Genomic DNA, 24,595 nt, shown 5'->3' with positions numbered 1-24,595 from the left:
ATCACGACTGCTCATCTATTCAGGGCAACCCATTCATGTGAATCGCACTGTTAATCACCGATGTTCCCACCTGCTCTTTAACATAATGTTGAGACAATGTTTTGAAATCTGTTTTGAAATAATTTGAAAATATTGCTAGCTGGGGGCAAAAAATTAAGGAATTGGTGGAGTTTGATTGTTACTTCAGGAATTTTGTTCCGTAGATATCTCAACAATATGTGAAAAGATTCCTTAATGTGTCAATATCTGTTCAGAATGTTATGTAATTGTTCTTAAAGGCATTCCTCAAGAGACACCAGCATCCTAACATCCCAATTTCTAATGAAAGGTGGAGAAATGCCTGAAAAAGTTGGAACTTGGCAAAATTTTAATATAAGTAATCTTGCTGGATATTCCCTAAATAAATTTTTGCTGAGTAAAAAAGTACTAAAATTACTGTCTCATACTGGGACCTTATCACCAGGTATCAATTTATGACTATCACCTTATTAAGAGCTTAAAAAATACATAAACAGACTTTTGTAACCAGAAAAGATACCCTTTTTTAAATAATTTTTGGGTGTCACACAGTAAGTGGAAAGTGAAAAAACTACCTTTAATAATTAAAATAACTTGAAATGTATTTTGCCTGATCCCCTACAAAAAATGCAAAAAAAAAAAAAAGATGATCCAGATATCTAGGTATACAGTACATGCCAGTATAGCTTAGAGAAAAAAAAAAGATTTTAAAATAATAATCTCTCTGGAGTGCAAATAGCAATTAATCATATAGTAATCTTGAGATTTCTCCCTTTTGATCCTATTCATTATCCATTGTCAAGTGAATTGTTCTTTCTAATTTTCCCAAAAGTAATTATCATTCAGTTTATTATAATAATTTTCTTTTTTGTTGTTCGTGTTCACATTTAACTCAGGTTTCTCTTAACTGCTTCCAACTGTCTATGTATTTCATTAAACCTTTTCCAGTCATTTTGCTCATTCTTTCAAGTTCCCAGTCTCCCACTGGAGAACTGTATCAGTTCCCATTGCAAACTTCCCCACAGCCCTGCCAGCACTCATCAAACCATTTTGCAAGCATCAGCTCCACAGACATGCAAATAATTTTGCCTTTGAGTATACATAGTCTTTAACCAACACCACTGACAATTTGTAACAAATATAGAAGCTGGAATGGCAGCCATGAAATACATTTCACATAGTCCACTCCAGAGTCATCAAACAGCAGTATTAACAGCTTGCTATTAACAGCTTGTGTCAGCTTTGAAGGATTTCAGATCCAAAAAGAAAGAGCAGGCTCTGTATGATGCTCCTAATTCCTCATCTTATCTAGATGCAGAAAATATGAATGTGTATGCATGACTCAAAGGAGTTCACTGTTGTTATTCAAAAACCCAATACCCTCATCAGCGTAGAAATACTACCATCATATATTCCCATACTACACAACTAACAACACTGAGGTTTAAACAAACACAACACTAAATTGTACCACAATTATTGGGCAGGTATTAGTCAGGATAGTCAGCACAACATAAAGCTTGTTCAGAACCAGGGAGTACTGGTTCTATACAGTACTCCCTGGTCCAATATTGTACTTTTCCAATATCTGCTTTTGCCCCCTTTAATTTCTCCTCAAAGCTGGGGACACAGTATCTGATAGTTGTCTCACAGAGTGGATGTACAATGCCTGAATGACATCATTCTGCACAGCTTGCAGCGTCCCTCCTTCTTCCTCACAGCTGCTGGAATAGGTCATAGCTTCCCCATGGTCTTAGTGCACTGAGGTCAGATTGGTTGGACAGTAGGAGTGAGAGGGAGAAAAACATCTTGCCTATGGCCCTTGAATCCTTCGTGACTCTCTGCCCAAAGATTTAAAAGAACTGTGGTAATTCAAGGCTACCATGATCCATTTCTGTTACCACCTTTATCAAGACAGCATCAAATTATTCAGTTCATTACTAATCCAATGATGTTCCAGTGATGCTCTTCTAAGATACTAATGCTTATCTACTGAGATGTGCTCCATGAGACATTTTCCACAATTATATATCATATCATATCTTGCTACAAGTCCTAAGCCTTAAAACAGGGGCATGGAAACGGGAATAATACTCTAATATTAAGAAACACTCTTTTGTCAGAATTTTTCTTCTTTTAGGAGGAAGAGGAAGTCTTAAGAGGAAACAGAGTCAATGCCTGAACAATGGAATAGATGGAGGTTTTACTAAGGATGTTTTGTTGGATTTCATGTTGATTCCTACTGCCACTTTCCCTCTCTTTTGAAATATTTATTGCTTATCTTTACTCTATTTTTACTTTCCACTCTTATTTCTCAGATGTTCAGTGTGCCACTGTTCTTACAGGTTCTGGAACAACAGCAAAAGTAAACCTGTCTGGGCTGTGCTCCTGTTAACAGCACTTTCCCTTTGGACAGTGATAAAGGAAGGCTCTCCTCAGAGTCATGACATTGGTACCATGCAATCAAGTGCACCTTTAAAAGTCTGCAGTGGCTTATCTCACCGAAGAGAAAAAACATAAACCCCACTGTATACTCAGCAGTGTTTATTCTCATTTTTCTGCTTCTCAGTGGTTTGGTTGTGTTTTGTTTTGTTTGGTTTTTTTTTGTTTTGGTTTTTTTTTTCCCCAGTTCTACACCCTTGAATGAAAGATTTCTCCCATCAAAACCAAAAAAACCCAACAACAAAAAGAGCTGTCATGGTCACATCTTCCTTTCTAATGAACAATTTTTTAGTAGGCTGGGAGTTCTATTGAACTTTATTTCTTTTCTTGCCCCTACAATTAGACAATAGTGATTTACAATCTCTTTTCTTGCTGGTCCAGTCTCTATGCAACAATGCCTTTCAAAAAAATGTTCAAAATTTTACTGTTTTCTATTAGTGTAAGAAATACTAAAATATAACCTTGCAATTCATCAAAATTATTGCAATCTCAATTAAAAGCAAATGTGAGATCATTCAGAGTACTTGTAAAATAATTTCAGAAACAATTTTGGAGTCATCTGGGAAAAATGGCATGAAACTATTTAAAAATACCAATTTTTACCCTGAGGCAGACTGCACTGAAATGAAATACTTTTACTTTTAAAATGTTTTAAAATTTTTCCTTAACTAAATTGACTATTTCTGAATCTTATTTGAAGAGAAATGGAGGGAAAAACAGGAAGGAATAACATTAACAGTGCAACTGAGTAGAAGAATTCCTAAGATTAGAAAAGGAAATGTGCACCATCTGGAAAAGAAGTTTCTAAACTTAGGCTATTAGGTTATATGGTTCATGATTAAAATCTGGCAAAAGCCTTCTTTTCTCTGGCAGAACAGACAGTATCTTGACTCTTGAATAATATTCATGATACTGCTTCAGAGCAGGGAACATTAGTTTCTAGGGATATGAAGTTCTGGATCCCCTGGGAAGAGGCCAATCTCTTTATTGAGTTGAATACATTTCACAGATGAAGGGGAGGAAGAAGAAAAAGATCTTGCCTATTTACCATGGATGCTATCAGTTGGGAAAGCAGTTTGGCAGAGCTCCATACAGTGGGCTAGCAAATATCAATAACAGTTTTATTTCTTTGGTTGAAAGGACACAACTGTTTGAACCAGTCCCAGTAACTATTTTACTTTTTAATTTATCAATATTCATATTCCAAACTAGAGCAATTAAAAGATGGCTTTAAATGTATTAAAAATATATCTAAATTTAGAACTACTTTTTTTAGCTGTGCATCTGTTCCTTATTAATGAAATTATGCAAGACCATCTTGAAAAATCTAGGTATCAGAAGGGATTTAGGACACCTGAGAAATCATTTTGCCAGGCACTACACCAGAATTTCTTCTGTGCAAGGAAAAAAGGTGACTAAAATGAAAAACAAGTAATACCACTCAGAATAATGCATGAAGAAAGAAGATATTTTATAATTGCTTAACTTTACACTTTTACCAGAGAAGAAACCTTTTCAATCATGATGAGACAGCACAACTCAGCACAGAGTACATCAGTGACTTGCAGCATTGCAGTCACACCAGGGAGGGGATTTGCCTTGTCCAACATACACAACTTCTGGGCAGAACAAATTAAAGCAAGCAGAGTGCAATAAAGCAGCTACATGGCTTCTTACTAGGTAAGTTGCCACTGTCTCCTGCAAATGCCCTAGAGGTTAGGGCTGCACAGAGCTCTCTTCCTCAGGGACTTCAGCTCCCTCTAAGGCTATGTTCTGTGTTTAGCTTGATTATTCAAGAAACTGTGTATTTTATTGACATTTGGAAGACCAACATACCCTTATAATTTTTCTATTTTTATAGATGATTTTGCAATAATAATGCCAATTATTTTCTTCTAGTCTTCTAAATTCTCAGTTCACAGATTAAAAATATCCAAGAGAAGATAATCTTGCTATGTTCTACGTTCTCACCCTCAGATTCTAAAGAAATTACTCACAATGGTAGTATTTTCAGTTAAATTAATGTCCTGTCTTTCTTAATCAGTCTCCATGTACACAATAGAATATGAGCATAAAGTGGATTAAAAAAGGTGCATGTGGGACAATTTATTCACCTTAGAGACATTTGGAGAATATGTCTTTTAATACTTAATTATTTTCTTAGATTTCTCAGAGGCTGTGGAATATTCAGGGTCACTTGCCTTTACAAGGAGAACAAGCAGGCCAGAATCCCCTCAGGCCAGGAACTATCAAAAATGAAGAATCTTTTTCTAAAACTGATGTGAAAAAAGATAAACCACGACTAATGAAACAGCATGGTAGTCTAAAGTCTCAGCATGCAGGCTGCACACAGGAATTTTCAAGATCATGTATCTGATCGTGAATCAGGGGAATTAGTTCCATGAATTATAAGAGAAGGTTGGACAGATAAGAGATCCTAACTGTTACATAAAATTTGTTGAAAATAATTTAGGAAGATTGGTGTCTGATGGTCTGTTAAAAATGTTGGCAATGCCTTCTTCAGGCAGAATGCAGAAGCTTTTTTCCTTTTGAGGAGGAATGGAGGTTTCTGATTTACTGCAGACCAGCTGGGTGCAGGAGGCACCTTCCCCTAAAAGATGGCAGAAAGCCATTTTTTACTCTATGTCTTGGGCAGCTGATTTAGCAGGGAAGGGAAGAGAATGAAGGTAAAATGAGCTAAAACAGCTAGGAAAGGAGCTTCTAGTATTTGAATGCAGAAATACACGTACTGCAGCTGTGGCATTACAGAGGCAATTAAATGGGTGTTCCATAATCTTAGCTTGAGTCACAAGCCGAATGGGATGTACCATTTTAAAATTCTGCCTTCATGTGCTACATACGTGAATAAGTGCTGTATAATAATGTTCTAGCTCCAGATTAGTGGAGACAACATGACTAAGCGTGCTATTTTAATCACCTTTGCAACGATGATTACTGTAAGACGCTTCTGAGAATCTTTAATCTAAGACTAGTCATTCATCTCCATTTCTTTCTTGTCACAATCCACCCAGATGCTGTCTAACATGACCTTTCTGCTCCTATTTCACTGTGCTGTTTGCCAGAAGATTATTTTTGATTCCCATGCTACTTTGTAACAAATATGCCTTATTGCTGTCTTTATATAGACTGAAAAATAGTGGTTATCTCAATATCTATGATAATCTGTTTAAAGAAGTACAGTGAAAGAGATTGCAAAGGAAATGCTGTTATTTAATTCTGCTTCTTCCATCTGCTCTACCTTGGTTTTTAGAAAGGGAGAAAAGAAGCAGATGCAGGATATTTTTCTGGAAGAACAGGAATTTTGGATAAAACTGCTTATTTACTAAAGGACTGTCGGTAGGATACCATCACTGCAAAGCAACTCACTGCAGAAATAACCTTTATATTCCCTTTGTACTACCAAATTTGTATACTGATAAATAACAGTGATCTTTAGCTATTCTCTCAGGATGTGAAGCTCATACAGGAAAAAAAAAATTGCAAAACCTGCATTCATTTGATACAAGTTTTTGCTACATCTTTACTATTCATGTAATAAAATAATGCTGATCCCAAACTGGTGATCTCAGAGGGCCTCAGGTAAGCCAGCAACATCTTTTTATGAGAATTATGTTAAAGAGGCTTACCCAAAATTCAAATGGAGGGCTGTGTGTTATCTTCTGTTCTTTACAGAAAGTGTAGAAGAAGTGATGGACCAAAACTTCCTATATATCTGAGAGCTCCCATTCTGCTATGCTCCAACAGATGGCAGGGCTTCCAGGAATTTCTAGGGATTTCCTGCTGGGATCCTATGTAAGGTATGGTTGTCCCTATGCGTGAAAAAAAGGCAGAAGAACAAGCCATCATAAAGCATAAGGGATATCCTTGTGTTATTTTGCTAAATGAATTTATGTAATTTAAGAAAGAGAAAGCTATAATTACCATTTTTGACTGCTACTTAGTGTTGCTGATTTTTTAAGCACATCTCTATAAATAGCAAAATATAAAAGTTCATCTTGTTCTAAAGGTAGCATTTGTTGTCAGAGCATTACCTGTTCTAAGTGGTGGGATAGCTCTGGAAAAATAACATGCATTTAATGGTGTCTATTAGATATTCAGGATAATAATTTATTTACTGGGAACACCTTCACAGAGTTTTGTGTAAGGTTGTCAGACAGAGCATCTGCTAACTACTTGAAATAAAAACAAGGCCATTAAGATATCCAGGTAGGAGAGAAATAATAGTCTGTGGAAACTCTGGCAATGCTCTGCCCTCAGATATAATATATTCTGTAGTTCCAATAAGTCTCCCAATAGTAGTTACTTTCTGAAACAAGAAGACTGAAAGCAGTACTTGCTCTGTGTCTGGAAACAGGGAGTTAATTTCTACCTGAGATTACAGAGGTGAACAAAAATGAAGGTCAAATACCTGCTTCAATAAATCTGACTGATATTATTTAAGACACCACATTACTAGTTGTCTTGCTGGTAGCAGCAGCCCTAAAAATGCTACTTGAAAAGAGTGGCGAGAGATCATTGGCAATTAAGACATATAAATGAATGTTTCTGATGTAGCAAACTTATAGAATCTTAGATTATGTTGAATTAACTCTGTGATACACTTAGAGCTTGCTTTAAAATATATGTAACTTCCTTTCTTTAGACTAGCATATGTTTGATTTTAGTTACCATAGAGAAGGAACAGCCATAGTGGAAATGACAGACAATTTGAAATTCTTACATATTTCAAGTCTACAGAGCATTTAAGAATATTCTGAATTTTGAATTAGTCCCACTGAAGCATTTTTTAATAAATTTGGTTAGTTATGGTCAAAGTACATGACATTAAATGTCATTATTACCCTAATGGTGTTTGCAGTATAAGTCTGTACTAATGTACTAATGAGCATATTCTTATGCATAACTTCCTTTTTAAATTATACTAACCACTACAAAACTGTGGAGTATGTAATCAATAGATTTTGTTATTTCTGTCTCTACCAAAAATTATTAGAGGTAAAGGGCAGGCCAATCAAATTTTAACAAAGTATTTCATTCCATTATGGAGTGTGTGAATTAGGTAATTGGGCCAAAAGTAACCAGCTTAATTCACCATGATGTATCAGCAAAACTGAACAACTGCCTTGGGGTATTAGTGCCTTAGAGTTTAAATTTTTAATCACTACATATAAATAATCACATGTCAGAAATATGCTTCTGATTTAGTATATAATTTAGAATAACAGACATATATATAGCTCCTAAACCTGTCCTAGAGTCAAGTATTAGTTTAAGAGCTGGTTCCCTTAAGTGGTACCAGAGTAGAAAACCTGTGAATGCAAAAATGAGTATACAGTTGCATCCAGATATTTTGGGCTGGTATTCAGTGCTGATGATATGAACTTGGACACTAAGGGATACTAAATTGCTTTCCTTAACTACAGCAGACAATACCTCAGAATTGCAAATGAGCTTTCCTCCCTCCCTCCTCCCCCAGTTTGCAAGATCTAAATATTCCCATGACAAAGTTACTTCAAAAAAAGTATGTCAAAGCACATTTGAAATGGCCAGTTCATGAGGTATATATCTACATGAGTGGAATTTCCAGAAATACTTACTTGAAAAAACGCTGACTCTACTGTGGCTGTGTTTAGACTCATTTTGAGGCTAGTTTTTGTGTGCCTATTCAGGCAAATGAGTCAAATAGCAGGACAGTTAACAAAAGAGAGAATAAGAACACAGAAAATTTTGAACTTAGAACATAGTCATAAAAATTTATAAGTTTCTTTTAACCAGTCTTGGAACACAACAATACTATGTGACTCATATATCCAATCAAAGCTCTTTAAAACAGCTTAGATGTTGAATTTAAAGTATGTGCGAAGAATACAAATACTAAAACTTACTCAGAGAAATTTTCTAATGAGTACATTTGAGAAAATTATAATATGTTCATGACAAAAACACATGCAGAAACAGAGCTAAAACTAATTAAATCAACTATTTCCCAGGAATTATTTGAAATGTCTAGTTTCACCAATATCATCAAACTTGTGAAATAAGAGTAATAATGCTTTAAAGCAAGAACACTATCAGTCCCTTTCAACTCACCAAATTCTGTGCTTCTGCAACAGTAGCCTTCTCCAACATTCACACCCTTGCTTATGATGATACTATTTACATTTGTTTTTAGCTATGACAGAATACAATCAGTCATTTTTACTTAGTTTCTCATTTTTATTACACTTGTTTCTGAAAGAGCTCAGTATTGTTACAACTACTGGAAGCATGCTAGATGACTTACAGTACAGACAGAAGAAAATTAATTTTATGTCAATGAGTTTATTCTAAGAATTTTTTTACTTTAGCTTTCTGGCAATTTCTTATCAGAAAACCCAAAAGAGATTGATTATTTGCATATAATCAATGTGTACTATATATTTGGGTAATCATAGGGTCACAGACTTCTGTGCAAACAGATAATGAAGCAGCAAAATAAAAACTTCACTTGTTCAATTTGATATTGTGTGTAAAAATTACTTACAACCCCTAAAACTGTTAATTTAGCATGAAACCTTAAATCATAAGACTAAATGGATATGCAACATCGACCCAACAGTGTGGCTTTAGACCAACAGCCAATGAATGATCTGCAGAGCTCACTTAACACCCACTAAAATGATTTCCTACTGCTATGTAGTTGCTAGAAACAAAGAAAACAACCAGAGTGAGACAAGCAACCTTCAGATTTGAGATATGCTAATATTTCCCTAATCAATAACAAATTAGTAATGTGATGGTGCTTTGAGAAGGAGCTGGAAATTCCCCCAGAAGAAATATATTCGAGATGTGCTCCACAGGAAAGAGGAAAGTTGTTTGGAAAGTCAGGATTTCAATTTGAACTTTGGGAATAATAGCCCACAGTAGGGCTTTTGAATGGTTTCTTTCTCTAACCAAGAAACTGTGAGGAGTAGACTGCTCTCCCTCAAGTCCACAAATCACAAACAGTTGCAAAGTGGAACAGCTGAATCAGTAGCTAAATAAAATAAAACAGATTTATTTGAGTAATTTTTTACTACACCTTCTGCAGTTTTAAAATTCACATTTGTATTTGAAGTAGATGACTTTGAGGGTGGCCTGAGAGATAAAGTAATGCAGGAAGACTAGGAGACATGATATCAGGTATATCATACAGGTGGAACCTTTTTGAATGAAAAGGTTAAGAGAGACAGAGAGGGCAGTGCAATGCATTGCAAAGATGATGATTTATTAATGCACTAAATTATTAAAATGGATGTTAGTTGTGAAATGTGAAAAGCAATTGCTTCTATAAATTCAGGGCTGTTCTGTAATTCATTCTCATGATTCAACAATGGACATAAACAGTTACATGAAAAGCTGCCAATAGATTACTTCTCATTTCCTCTTCCTTTTCCAGTAGAAGACAGAAGTATAATATGAAGAGCAATAAGCCTATTTATATATATATTTATATATATTTATCTATTCTTATATTCTAATAAGAATATATTTCTATATTTCATATAGAAATCAAGAAATGGTTTCAGAGAAAAACTAGTCTTTACTCACTAGCAGCAAAACTGTGATTGCCCTTGGTGCTTTGTAACAGTCCTGACATTTCTCAGACAAAAAGAGTGAACCTGTGCTTACCTTTCCTATAGTCATAGCAGAATGAAGTTACCAAGAATTGAAGGTTCAGGATATCTTGGTAGACCTACTTTTATCCCCTGAATAAAGGCCAGCCACACTATGCTGGATGTGTGGTAAACAGCCAGGCATATGCCACTTCAGGCTGGCATGTCATCAGAAAAGCACAGTGTGGACACAAACCCGGGTATCATTCTCTAAGAAGCAAAAATAAATAAAATACTTTAAGGTTCTAAGATACAGACACCCGCATTTGTATGACAGCAGGAAGGAACGGAGTAGTTTGAGGCTTGTATTTTTTTTCTAAGTTCTTGGAGGAAGAGCTTGGAGGAATTTGCCTTCTGGAGGGTATGGATTCCTCCAGAAGGTTCTCAGAGCTTTTCAGTCTCAAAAAGCAGAAGCAGGATACTCATGGAATATCACATGTTGCAGAAAAAACAGACTGTTATTCACGTTTAAAGAAAATATTTTTCCACATTTGCTTTTTTGTTCCTTTTTCCTACCAATTTAACAGGGGACAAAAGTTTTTTGCTTCTCTGCAACTTCAGATTTGATATACTATGCACTTGACCAAGGACACTGACAATTTGGCTGTTTTCATTTCTTAAAAAAAGTGATCTTAGGAGATTATTTTCTCCCTATCTTAATTTTTTTCCTGCAGTATTTTTTTTTCTTGTTGCTACTGATCCCCTTTTTTCAGTACTGTTTTGATATGCTGAAGACACAAACTCTATGGAAAGTCAAAGGGGTTCACATCCTATTTTTGTTTACTCTTTTCCCCTTTCTTATTCTCCTGGGCTTTTGCAATTCAGGCTATCTTCATAATTCCTTGCACAAAAGGAGGAAGATGCCTGAGTCTTCTGTTCTTCTGAAACCTCAGTTGCTATGCAGCTGAGCTCTCTCCTGGCTTCTGCTGTTGTATGACCATATGTAATGTCTTCTCACTTGAAAAAAAAAAAAGAGACAGGTATGAGCAGGTTAGCAGTGCTATTGTGTATTCCATTTCTCATCAAGTTTTAGACATGCAATAGGTAAAAGATTGGCATTGAAGCCACTAATTCAGATCCTCTGGGGATCTCAATCTTGGTATTGATAAATCACCTTTATGGAAATGCTCCTACTTAGAGGACCAAATCAGGGTACAGCAATATATAATGCAAACCTGCCTGTTTGATCCTAATCCAGAAGATCCTGTTTGCACTGGTTAGCATCAGTTACAGATTTAGAAGACCTCCTGGCCTCACAAGCTTATGCTATCAGTATTAGTAAATTCAGCAGACAAAGGCAAACTTAAACCAGCATGGGGAGAAAATCTTGATAATGTGAGGTGGCCACCAAAGTATTTACAGATTGAGAACTAAATAAGCAGCTGTTCCAGTTCCAGCTGTTCTAAACATGTTGATCAATTCACTACTAGTAGAGAGACCACAAATAACAAAGTAGGCTGCTTGCTTTCTAGTAAATTGATTTAATGTTTGCTATTTCTTCTTTGGAATACTCACATTCTGCAAGGCATTTATCTTTTGCAGTAACAATGAGATACCATCTTTATTCTGGGAGCTAGCATAGTTCTTACATCACAAGTGAATATTAAAAACCATCAGCTTCTTAAAGTGAAACACAAAACTAGGAAATGGTTTATAAAGGATATTGTGATTGACATATGCAATCATAGAGAGACATTAATGAAACAACACATCAAGTCCTGGATGCTGTCTGCTAAAATTAAAAATATTACATCAATTCCCACAAAAAACACACACCCATAAAAGCTGTGACATTAAAAAGCAAAATACCTTGTCTGGTGGCTTCACTTTTGATAGCTCTCTGTTTCACTTATAGTAAGCTCTCCTGCAGATCCAGAGAGGTGCTTTCACTTCCAGGGGTGCTCTTCCTCTTGATCACCATTTTGAATGCTTTCTGTAATACCTGCCCTCCCCTCATGATACAGGAGATTGTTCTTTGGTGCTGTTCAATAACATGGTAGGCTCTGCAAATGCAAAAAACTTCACAATCTATTCCAAATCATTTAGGAAGAAGCAGATGTATCAGCCTACCACAGAGATTCTTTTGCTTTCCAAACTTAGAAAGACATGGCTTAGCATTTGGTCCCATCACTCCTTGTTGCTGTGACCAACATCTGAATGATGCCTGGAATGCTTGCAATAATAAAGATGAGATGGTCCTCCAAGATGTAAGAGCCACTGCACCTCCTGCTTGGTTGTGGGTTTCAGAAAAAACAGCTTATATAGTAATTACTGACACGTAAATAGGTCTACTGGTCAAAAAGAACCAACACCACTTAGAAATACTGATAATACAGGTTGCAGAACCCATCTAGGTAATCAGAACTAATTCATTAAGTCTCAAGAGGTAAGCATTTGCCTCCTCCTGGCTCAGGAACAACCTTTGCTGAAAACCATCCAGATGCAAAAAAAGTCATATCCTCCTGGAATCACTGCTATAGCACAGGAGAGGGAACTGGGTCGGAGTCTGAACGAAAGCAGAAGTCTGGGACTGCAGCTTCATACATTCCTGGTGTTTTAAGCTCTTCTGGGAAAGTAGTCTTTTTTGTGCAGTAGGGAAAGAAAGAATTATAGTTCTCATAAAAACAAATACAGGCTGCTGCAAATCTAATTCACCCATTGCACCCAAGAGTAAAAGATCAGTGATCTGGATTTGATTAGCTACTGTATATGTATATATATTTTTTTTTTTTTCAAATTATTCTTTCTTTAAATTCACAAAACTGGATTACTTGGCTAAGTTGCTCACAAGTTGCCTTTATTTCATAATAAAATGGCAGTAAGACTGCATGAAAGAGAATAAGTTATAAGCTGGTCTTTTCCTTCCATTTCAGGCACCAGGTTCTGCCAGTGCTCCAACAGAAGGGCTTTCATCAATTTATAATGCAAGGCAAGAAAAGAAAAGCAGCAACCCACTGAACAAGACTAAATCACAACTTGCCTTTGAATCAATGAGCAATGCCCATTAGCAAGCCTGGAGCCTGCAGAGAAAAGCTGCTAATTCCAGCAAGGATAGTTGTTTGTGGCTAAACTGCTCAGTGGAATGGAGCCAGGGAGTGAACCCAGGCACCACACTGCTGATCATACATGTTAATTAACTGATAGCCTTCACCCTGGGATGGGAAATTAGCACTCTCTGTGCCATAATTCTCAGGACAGCCTGCTCCAGGGACCATTCTCACTGGCCAGTTCAGACATCATCACCTGTTGTTTTGGAGGTAAGGATGCGATTTTTGCTGAATAGAGGTCAATCAGCTCATGCCATTTAATTTCAGAACCCACGAACAGTCCTTGACCATGTTCAGTTTGTAATCTAACTCAGCCTCTCTGTGACTACTCTCAAAAAATTCTTCTTTAAATAGTTTCTAACTTTACAAGAACGTATCTTATCCTAAGTCCATCAGCAGAGAATGGCCTTGATGGCTTTCTAAAACTATACACTGTGTCTTCATACATAGGACTTAACTGCTTTTCTTTAATCCTTAAAAGGTTCATATGCTCTGCTATTTTGTCAGTGTTCTTACTGCAGTTAAAAATAGAAAAGAAGAAAATTCAAGTTTTGAAGTTGTAAATACTTCATGATAACTGAAAGTGTCAATCAGAGGATTTCCACAGACCAGTTAGCAGCATGAAAGTTGCAGAAATATCAAACAGTACTACATTTGTTGGAGTCTGTATCCATTTTAACATTTAGGAGTTTCTCCACAACTATGAGATATACAACCTTTACCTGAGTGGAAGTATTTTGCTTCAGAAATAAAATAAGCTGCTTTCAAATCTTTTTAGGTGAAACTTCTGCCTTCCCAATTACCCCCACAACCCAAATTTAACCTCAAAAAGCATACAGACTCTGACTCCTCTGGATTTTGCTTGCTTCTTTTAATAGAAAAGAACATTTCTTTGCTCAACTTATATGATATATTTGATGTAGCAGAAACAAGAAGCTACTGGATCACTTCAAGAATGATCAGAAACATTCTAAAATTCTTCCTGCTCCACCCTTCAAATCAGCCCAGAGGATCACCACACCACTCAGATTTGGTGACTCACAAAAGTCAGAAGTTTTCTGGCATATTACTCAACATGCAGTCACTGCTATGATGAGAACATTGCTCTCATCCCCAACCACTGCAGAAGAGATCACTATCCAGATGAAAAGAGAAAATTTTCCAATAGAGCAGAGCTCAGTAACATGGAATCTGGATATCAGCACAATTATATTCCCCATCATACAGTCACCATTGAGCAGTAGAGGTCAAAAGCAAAATTTCAGAATAAACCAACAGTTTAGCATGTGATAATTAGCCATGGGGGGTACCTATTTCCTTCCACTGACCTTGGAGAATGCCTACAAAGTAGCAGGGATACTAATATGCTTATTTTAAAGAATAGAATTACCAAATTATCTATCTACATTTTTGTGAACTTAAATATAACAATAACTAATATATTTGTTAATAATAAGTACAGCATTTCATCCAACATAACTTATTTTCTTGCATTTGCAACTGAAAAAGAACTAAAGGGTTAGAATGTAATATTTTGTGGAAAGTGTCAACTTTCTCCCAGCCTTCATAGTCTGATCAACTCAATTTTTAGAAACCTATGAAAGTTTGAAATTAATTTATATAAGTAGAGGTAAAACAACCCAAACAAAAAGAAAACCACCAAGCTTCATATTCAACTTAGTTAAAGTTAAAAGACCTGGACTGTCATACACAAAGGAATGACAAGCCAAGTCAGATATCCTAGAAATTATTATCATGTAGAAACATTTAAAATGTTCCTGTATCCTATATCCTGAGGAGTTTCTCCAAAGGCAAGCTGCTACACCTATGCAGTACTGATCCTCAGTAAAGGTGTCTCTGTTATACCCAGATTTTGACACAGAGGATAACGAAGAACAGAGGCTTGCATGGAGACCTTGTAGCAACCTTCCAGTACCTGAAAGGGGCCTAGAGGGAAGCTGGAGAGCAACTCTTCATCAGGAATAAGGAGTAATAGGTACAAATTGAAAGAGAGGAAATTTAGATTAGATATTAGGAAGAAATGATTGTGAGGGTGGTGAGACAATGGAGCAAGTTACCCAGGGAGGTTGTAGATGCCCCAACCCTGGCCATGTTCAGGGTTAGGTAAACCCTTGAGCAGCATGGTCTAGTGGAAGGTGTCCCTGCCCATGGCAGCAGGGGTTGGGACTAGATGATCTTTAAGGTCCATTTCTACCCCTTAACATTCTGTGATTCTATGATATAACCAAGCAGACTACTACATCCAAATCTCTGAATGTGCTGAAAGATCTAAACAACCTCAAATTCCAATGAAAAAGTAGTGATATATTGAAAACTATATAAACAGCAAGGATGTTACATTCTGGACAATTCTAACAACTGAAGGAAGGAATCACTAGGTTGAATTCAGCTGCTCTACACTTCTGGTGAGGCCCAGAGCACATCCCCTGTGCTGTCCATGGCCTCATGGAGGCCCCCAGACACCACCATGGGGAAGCTCTGCACAACGACCCTGGGGCCATGTCCAACCCCAGCCCCCACACACCCTGCCTGATCCTGACACCCCTTGTGGGCCAATATCCCAGCAGAGCCTGTTCCCTTCCCCAGAAAGTGCCCGATCCCTGGGGCTGTCCTGGTCCCCTGCAGATGCCCTGTTCCTGGCTGGAGTGGTGCGATGAGGCTCGGCTGCCAGGCCCTGCCCTGCTGCCCTGGGGAGCCCCCAGTCTTGTGGAACCCTGTCGCTTCTGGACACTTCCTAAATCTTGTAGTTCCTTTGTCTATTCTCAAAATCCATTCCTTTCCAGCAGCAATGGGGAAACATGACTTTAAGTGTTCTGCAAAGCGACTGCATCAAGCAGACGCCGGAGCTCTGTGACATGTGTTACACATCCGCTTAGCTCAGCTTGGAAACACTACGGTTTTAAATAACAGCGCTCGCGACTTCCGTCGGTATCTCACAGAAAGGTTGAGTCATTCCTGGCTCAGACACTGCCAGTCAGAGGGAAGAGGCTGTGGGCAGGAGGCTGCTGTGTGCCCACACCGCCCCACCTGCCAGGCACAGCTGACTGCTGGAGCACTGTGGCACAGCCCGTGCAGCACCAGGCTCCCCCTGTGCTATCCCTGCCCCACCGTGAGGCACAAAGATTCCCAGTGGAAGCAAGCCACAGGCTGAGAGGTACTGAAGCACCAAGGGAACAGCTGCCCAGATGTGTGGCCTCAGCCTGTGCACAGCTACTGACAACACCACACCTGTGGTACCACAGGTTTCAACAGCTATTCCCTCAGATAAAATTCGAGATGGAACAATTCCTTTCTAAAGGATACACCGGCTTCCATGGGGTAAGCCAGGATGTATGAGACCTCTGAAATCACACTGTCACGCTGCAGTGCAGGCAAACAGAACCACCCTGGTGATGCAGGACAGCTGGAAGGCTGTGTTTTGCTTGGTTTTTACCTCATCAAATGAAAATAAAATTTAAATCATTCATTATAAAATATGGATAACAAGCTAATTTTTCTTCTAGAATGGACAGACAAACTGATTATGAGTCAGAAAGTCACTGTGCCAAACACTGTGCAGATAATATGGTGATCCCTCCTCTGAGGAGTTTGCAAAGTTAAAGTAGTTATGTCTGCAGAGTGAGCAATGGAAGAAGTAGCAGGCTTTAATTTACAGCTGATGGCTACATTAGAAAGCAATCTGAAAACCTGGGTATCACTGAATGTGAGAGAGCTGACAAGTAGAGCAAAATTGTTGGAAACAAGATAATAATGGAAGATATATAACAGCAAGTGCCTAGATTATTCTCACCCATACTTTGTATCAACTCTTAGAGCAATTTTTCAAAATTATGTATAGTGATAAAGTAAAACACAAGTAATAAGGGCAGGCTGCCAAATAGTACTTAGAATACAAATCAAAGGAGTACGCTGGAGTACACATTAAAATTTAAACCTTTCATCTGCTACTTGTATGACAGTATTGTGAGAAAGACAGAAATGGAAAACTTTTGTCCCTAATTAAAACTCCCTGTTGAGATGCAAGTCGTTAGAATTTCATATAAAGTGTTGTTACAGCAAGACACTAATGAAGATGGGTTTTGGTAACTAAGACAAAGAGGACAGGGAGTTAAAGATAGACATTTGTCATTACAGATAACGGGATATTTTTGAACTGGTTTAATGCATGTACATACTTTATGATACCAGGGTAAAAATCACGCTGAGGGCAAAATTCTCCTGCCTTTTCCAGAATACTAGGATACAATGCAATAAGGAAGAAGCAAAAAAGAATCCTCATTTTTTCAAGCACCTCTTCAGTACTAGTAGGTACAAGCCAAAAGGATACGTGGGTCCTTCTGAATGTGTGCTCTAATGCCTGGACACATTTCCTGAACACTGTTTAATTTACTAATATAGACATAACTATGGAATTCACAGATCTGAAGTCACAACTAATTTGGTAACGTACCATAAGCCAGCAAGGTTATGTCTACTGCTTGCAACAAGTACAAATCCACCAGCAAACTGACACACAGAATTAAAGAGGTAGTATCCTGGGAGGCCTGCATGGAAATGAATACAATAACAGCTTGGAAAAATATGGGTGAAATCAGAATTCTAATCAAAACCATTCTTAAATGTTTTCTGTCTCTAGTAGTTTCCAAAGTCCTCTTGGTGTGTCAAGAACCATCAGGGCAATCTGTAATCTGCCAGGCTAGTCTGTGACATTTTATGTGTTTTCCTGAGAAACAACATACCATGAGAGGTTACTCTAGAAATAAAGCTCACAATGACAAAAAATATTTAGGACATAATAGAAATAGTCTTTTGAAATACCGAGAGAAAAAAAAAATACTTACAGGCTTCTCAGTTCAAGGTCAATTCTGGCAATGCACATTATGAACCATATGAAAAAGCTTTTCATGCCAAAATGACTGTTCCCTGTGTTTTATATTTTGAGCAATAAGACAAGTTTGAAATGTCCAAATGTTGGCAGAAGATTATTTTGTTTTCATAGAACGATGTAAATTTTGTAGATCATTAATAATGGAATTCTCCAAGTATGTACTCTTCCTTTGTTTAAGGTAGGGATTGTGGGCAGAGCTGAGGCAGAGGAGTGTTGTCGCAGCACCAGTATTGTTGCTATTGCACTGCTTAGAAACAAAAGTTAAAAATAATGCTCCTTGCTAGTTCTTCACACTCACAAATGCCTTAGTATTGGTTACTATGATAGTTCCTGGTTATGTCAAGCAACAGTAGTCAAAAGAATTGAAAAGCAAGCTTCTACTAATTGTTAACTCATGAGATTCTGGGGTTTAATCATACAGACTGAGTAGGTTTTTTGTAGTTGAAAGTTATGTCTGCTTCAACTTCACTAAGAAATTCTGGCAGAAATAAATTTTGCAAATTCACACATTTCTGCACCCAGTACTGGCTATTGCATGCCTAATTTCATTTGAGTACAAAGAATTTCTGAATTGCAATATCTAGTTTTAGTTGTTTTTACTAGAATAACCAAGGTCACAAGGGTATTTCAACACATGAATCACAAACAATTGCACATTTGATCTTCTATTTACCTGGTATTTTTAGGTAAGCTTCCTAGAGCTTAGAAGGCATTTACATCACACCTTTGTAATACTTCTGATATCGAGGGTTGGCTATGGCAAGATGAAAGAATGGGTTTGAGCTTTAGAAAAAGTGTACCACTTTTTTTTGATTATAGAAAGATGGAGCTTTCTATCTCTGCCAGCCAAATAATTGCTTTTTGAAACATGCCATAGCACTTTTCAGACTGGTTTACTCTTTTTGATGAATGCTTTTTGGATGTTTCAGTCTTTTGAGATCCTTTTATGCAGGGAAATACCTGTACTTCTAGTCTTGTTCAATGATGGAAGTAGATCTCCATTCTACACCTACCATGAAAAGAAGTAAGAAGATTATTCTGGCAAAGTGGGGCACCAATCCAGTTCCATGCACAGGTTGTGTGGCATGGCATTAGATGAAAATAGCTGATGAGTAGATGATCTGCACCTTTATATTTAACAGAAAAAAAGCTTTCTTAACAGTGAGCTAAAGAAAAAGAAAACAGATACCAGATAAATCATAATTATCAGTAGTACATGATATAAACTCTCATTTCTGGCCTGATGGGAGTCTGTGTTGCACTGTGGACTTGTGTGGGTCTGACAATAATTTCTAGTGTCTCAGTAGGACTATTGTCAATAGGTTTGTATTTGCTGCATATGAACCCACATGCCTACCAGAAACAAGACCACATATAGTGAATGAGTTTAAAAAACATCAGAATTGGTTTTCTGGTGTGCAGACTGGGAATTTATCATATATGTTATGCCTAATTTTCTATATTATTCTCTGTAATATTCCAAAACTCATTCACCAGCATATTAGGAAAATGCAAACACAGCTGAAACAAACTAAGTCCTGTAGTTCGTGGAAATATTTGTAGTAGTTACCTAGCATTAATAACATGAGCCTTGTTTGCAAAAATAACCAACTGTGTAACACTAGAAATGGCAAGGAAAAAAAAAGACAGAAAAGCATTTTGTAGAACCAGAAACCCACTCTAAACCTTCTCAAAAGAGTAGGATTTGTAGTATTGAAAACCACCTTTTACTAGACCACACTGACATATCTGGGAGAAACAGGTGTTTGGCCATAAGGCCTTTGGGTCTCAAACAGCAATTTCAGCCTTTAAAGAAGAATACAAGTTGAGAATATATAAGCTGCATGCCTGAAGTTGCATATCTCAGGCCATCTGAGAGAAAAAGTTGATAAGCATAAAGTGATTTTAATAAAAATATGAGTGACTGCACCAGGCCATAGCAGAGCTCTAGAGATGTGTTTAAATCAACATGCCCTTAAGCAATGACCCGTACAAAAAGAAAGTTCCCCTGGTTACTTACATTCTGTTATGACATTCCACTTTAAGTATGAAAATGTTTCAAATGTAATAAATGTACCAATTTAAAATTCTACTTAGACTGATGATAATTCCCAGAAAAAATGTAATTCAAAGTCCATTGTGATTACAGTACAAGTTTAAAAATTCAAGGTAACTTTGAGGGCTGAAATAAAACATGGCTCTAGCAGTTTATATAAATACTAGCAGTAAGATAAATACTTACTACTCAGCAATGGAATTACACATTATTGAAGTCTCATACCTTGGTCTTATTTAACCAAGGGTATTTTATCCTTAATCAATAAATACAATATTAGTGCTAAAATCCAAAATTCAACTATATGTTTGGAGTCTGACATAATCAGAAGAGTTAAGAAAACAATCAAGAAAATAAAAAAGTAAAGGCACGGAATTACTGTGCACTAACATTCTCGATCCCTGTTAGAAGAGCACCAGATCCACCTAGTGGAAATTTCCTTTATTACAAGGACTCGAAAATGCCATCTTGTAAGCAATATCACAATATATGCGGCTTGGTGGGAAAGCCAGTATGTGTTATTGTCACTGAATCACAGAATTTAGGGCTGGGAAGATTACTGCTAGGTTTTTCCCTGTCATACAGGACTATTATTCTGGCTTTCACCTACCTTAAATTTATGAGAGGAAGATGTTTACACTGTTCATTTAGAGAGAGAGAGTTTGCTAATTTTTCTTATGTCATAAATTTTTTTTTTCTTCTAACTAAATTAAATGTGTCTTTTTTGTGTAATTTTTTTGTTTTTAAGCAATTGGATACATTACTCTGACAACTATCTGCTTTTAAACTTCAAACCTATAAAGTTCTGTTATGTTCCTTCTGTACTCCACAGCGGTGTTGGTAACAGTATTAAATTCTATTACTGCTATAATTTAAACTCTCTGGTGAATTTTTTCTTTTCCTTTATAATTCCCTAAAACACATAGTTTTATCTTTCTGGGGATATGTGCAAAACTGTACTAAGATGATGCACAGAAATATCAAGGGCACTTAAATATATGTTTTCATAACACATCTTTTTACAACTGTAAGACCATATTCAGACTATTTTGTATTTTAAATTCATCTCAGGAATACGGGCAAGAGTTGGTAATCCTGCATGTATGACTGTCTTTAGCACATAAGACAGCATCATCAGATTTCATTCCTTCTTTGCCATATATATACTTATTTTCTAAGAGAACACTAGAAAAATATTTATAAAGTTTTCTAGGCCTCAAATGTAAAGCAGCTGAACCCACAAGACATGCTGAGCTATACTTTCAGCAACTGCTTGGTTTGACTGCTGAACATAGAATTAATATTTATGATCTTGCTGTGAAGTTTACAAATTAACATCATATACAAAATTTATCCTTAGGAAGTGCAAATGGGTTCAAATCTGTAGGCATAGCAGTAAAGAGCACAGCCCTTATAAAATCAGGTCTGTGCTATCTGAAGGGAGTTTTCTTGCCTGAATAAAAAAACCACAGGTCCTGGATAAAACACAGAAATTTAAGACGGAAATTGGAAAATCTGTTTTACATGGGATTATTCTGGGACTTTTCAGTATCCTGACTTGTCAGAAAAAATGAGGTTATTAACTTTGTTCTTTCTATTCGTAACTGGGAGTGTGGATTTAAAAAGACATGGTAAAAGTTGTTCTCTTTTGTGGTACAAATGCCATGGAAGTACGAGTGACATAGTTGCAGGACTGAAAAAGCCAGACATATGATACATGGTGTTCCTAAGGAGTAGGCAGCATTCAGCAGTCTGGTACATCCAGTGGCTGTTAATGCTAAAACGTGTTGATGATATATGATGGTGTGCTACAATTACTTTCTCAGAACACAGTGAGACTTTCAAGCATGTTTCCTCAAGTAAGAAACAGGTTTCATCTCAGGAGTTTTGATACTGGGACTATTTTTTAATTATTATTTTTCCTGTATATCACAATTTTTAGTCAATAATTTCTATTGTATTTTCTCAAGTAAAAGTCCAAATACAGATTCAGAGTAATATTAATTTTATGGCATAAAAAATGTTCACAACAGAGATCTCAGTACTCATGTAAAGGTCCCTTTAATTAACAGGGAAAAATAGGCACCTTTAAGGCATGACTCATTTGATATAATTTAGGCTTTTGCTTTAGGACTAGATGAATCACATAAGAGAAATGGCTGACTATCTTCAATGATTATAGCAAGAAGCTAGACATGTATCTCCTATGACTGAGTAGTAAATATGAATTTCACTGATACAGTCAGAAATTGAAATTTTATCCTTCCACTGTTCCTCCTTTTGCTAAAGCAGAATACAATTTAGCATGTTCAATATAGATCAAAGAAAATATTATTGATTTCATTCCAATTTCAAGTGATCACCTAGGTACATGAAATAAACTTTCAAGATTATTTTTAAAAATATTTAGATATTTTAAAATTATATAGATTTTCAAATGCAATTTATTTTTAATTTTTATAATAATTTTCAGAATTTTCTTTTCATAACTGTGACACAGTTATGAAAAAGAGTGTCTGCTTCATAAGACAATTAATTTTAGTAAAAACAAAATAATCTGGACAGTTACCAGTATATCCATGGTTGCATACTGTAGGACCAATCATAACAAGGAACTTAGAAATTAACACACGCATAGGGAAAACATAGTTTTTTCTAATTATGCAATGTCTTGCTCCACTTCCACCCGCTTAATGAGTGGAATATGCAAAATAATAAATATAATGGGCACATGAAAGACACAGTTATGAATTTTGCCCAACATTGCCCTTTATAATTATATAGTATTAGTTGCCCTATATAGTTATAGGCCTAATTAGTTTTAGTTGCCCTATACAATAATTTAGTAAAGTTGGGCTGTAAACCCTTTTGAACTTTAATCATTTTGGTAATGGCTGGTTAGAAGATGCATTCTAAAATATCAATAATGTAACTGAGGGTTCTTCTGCTTATCCATGAGGAGAGAAACTGGTTGAGTTAGAGCTCTCCAAGAATACTGTTAGCCTTGTTTATAATTGCTTATGCTGTAATATCATATGAAGACTGGCAAAAGAGAAGTCTTAAAAAATAAAAGCCAGGGGACGGAGGCATAGGTAAATTAAACATAACACAAGAAGCAGATCAGGATAATATATATACTTATATAGATATATGTATAATTCAAGGTATATATAGATATACATTGAATTATACCACCCTGCTAAATTATTGTGTAATTTTTTTTTTAATAGTCTTTGTATATAGCTTCACATATCAACTGAACAACTCACGGTATTCTACCACCAGAGACATTTGAGTGTACACATTTTAAAAATTCCCAAGAGCCTCATGGCAAAGTAATACACTGAACAAGCATGCTGGGTTCCTAAAGTATCAATAAGTTTCATGAGGAGATACAGAAGAATTCCAAATTTTCAGCTGCTGGCAAGACAGCTTTGGTGAAAGCGCCGAACCTACAAGACCTCCAGATATGCCCCAGAATGTCCATTGCACTGACTGGTGTTTGTTCTTTCTGCACCAGGACCACTTACTCTTGGCATGTCAGCTAAACTGGATTAGGAACTCAGGTGGGAAAATCACAGTGAGAGCAAACTAAGTTCAGAAATGTTTTAATGGGAAACTACCCTTGAGACAAAAAAGATGAAGAGAAAAGAAAATAAACAATGAAAAGAATTGATTTCACACAGTATTTTTCAACTGTCAAAGCCAAGTGTCAGCTAGCTACTAAAATAAATAAAAATGCTACTACTTATTATTATTTTACTAGTTGTGGGTAAAAACTAACTGTGGGTATTGTCATTAACACTCATCTCTTACAATTCAATAAAAGATTTGTTATAAAGATATAGCTCTGTTGATAGATACTTGGGAAAGGTTTTGGGATTTTGTTCCTTATTTTTGTTTGTTTTTAATTTTGTTTTTTTTTTTTACTTGCAAGACATTAGGAGGACATGATGAAGACTAAGTTCAAATACAAGATTTCATATATTCAGAATTATGTGTGTTGTGATTCTAATGGCAGTTTTCTGCTTATCAGTAAACATTTCTGACCCTCCTATTCATTTAAACTTACCTTGACATTTTCCCATTGGAAAATTTATATTTCATAACCTCTGAGTCTATTTAGTGTCTTGATAATTGCTACATGCACAGTCAAACAAAATAGGTGAGTCTCAAGACCAAATAAAAGTCTTCATTTTCCTATTAATTGGTCTGTGTTTAATTATCAGCAGTATCTTCCTTGATTCCTTGTAGAAAAATGCAGCAGCTAATTCCACACTTACATGGAAAAAATACTTAGGTTAACACAAATAAATGGGATGCTAAAATGCTGATGCTTATGGAAAAATAACAAATTGTCAGCAATAAACCCAAAATCTCAGCCATTTTGCTTAAAAGCACCTCCTGCAAAACAGTGTGGGGGTTTTATCCCTGACACAGTGGAATAATCTGTGTTAAATCCCTGGGG

At 36.4% G+C, this 24,595-nt stretch overlaps 1 protein-coding gene and 1 long non-coding RNA gene across 12 annotated transcripts in view; both read right to left on the bottom strand.

Annotated features, from left to right (window-relative positions):
- Positions 1-23,516, bottom strand: part of LOC139588175 (uncharacterized) — a 42,191-nt gene extending 18,675 nt beyond the window's left edge. The window contains exons 1-3 of the long non-coding RNA XR_011678572.1: positions 18,025-23,516; positions 11,925-12,118; positions 6,108-11,072 (exon numbers count right to left, since the gene is read on the bottom strand). This is a non-coding gene — a long non-coding RNA (uncharacterized lncRNA). The remainder of the gene's footprint in view (positions 1-6,107; positions 11,073-11,924; positions 12,119-18,024) is intronic.
- Positions 1-24,595, bottom strand: part of ANKS1B (ankyrin repeat and sterile alpha motif domain containing 1B) — a 408,171-nt gene that overhangs the window by 115,873 nt on the left and 267,703 nt on the right. The window lies entirely within an intron of this gene.

Source organism: Agelaius tricolor, unplaced genomic scaffold, assembly GCF_023055355.1.
Source record: "Agelaius tricolor isolate 1412-34295 unplaced genomic scaffold, bAgeTri1.0.p SCAF_3, whole genome shotgun sequence".
Lineage (NCBI taxonomy): Eukaryota > Metazoa > Chordata > Aves > Passeriformes > Icteridae > Agelaius > Agelaius tricolor.
Note: the sequence above shows the minus strand (reverse complement) of the source record. Positions and strands in the feature narration are given on the sequence as shown.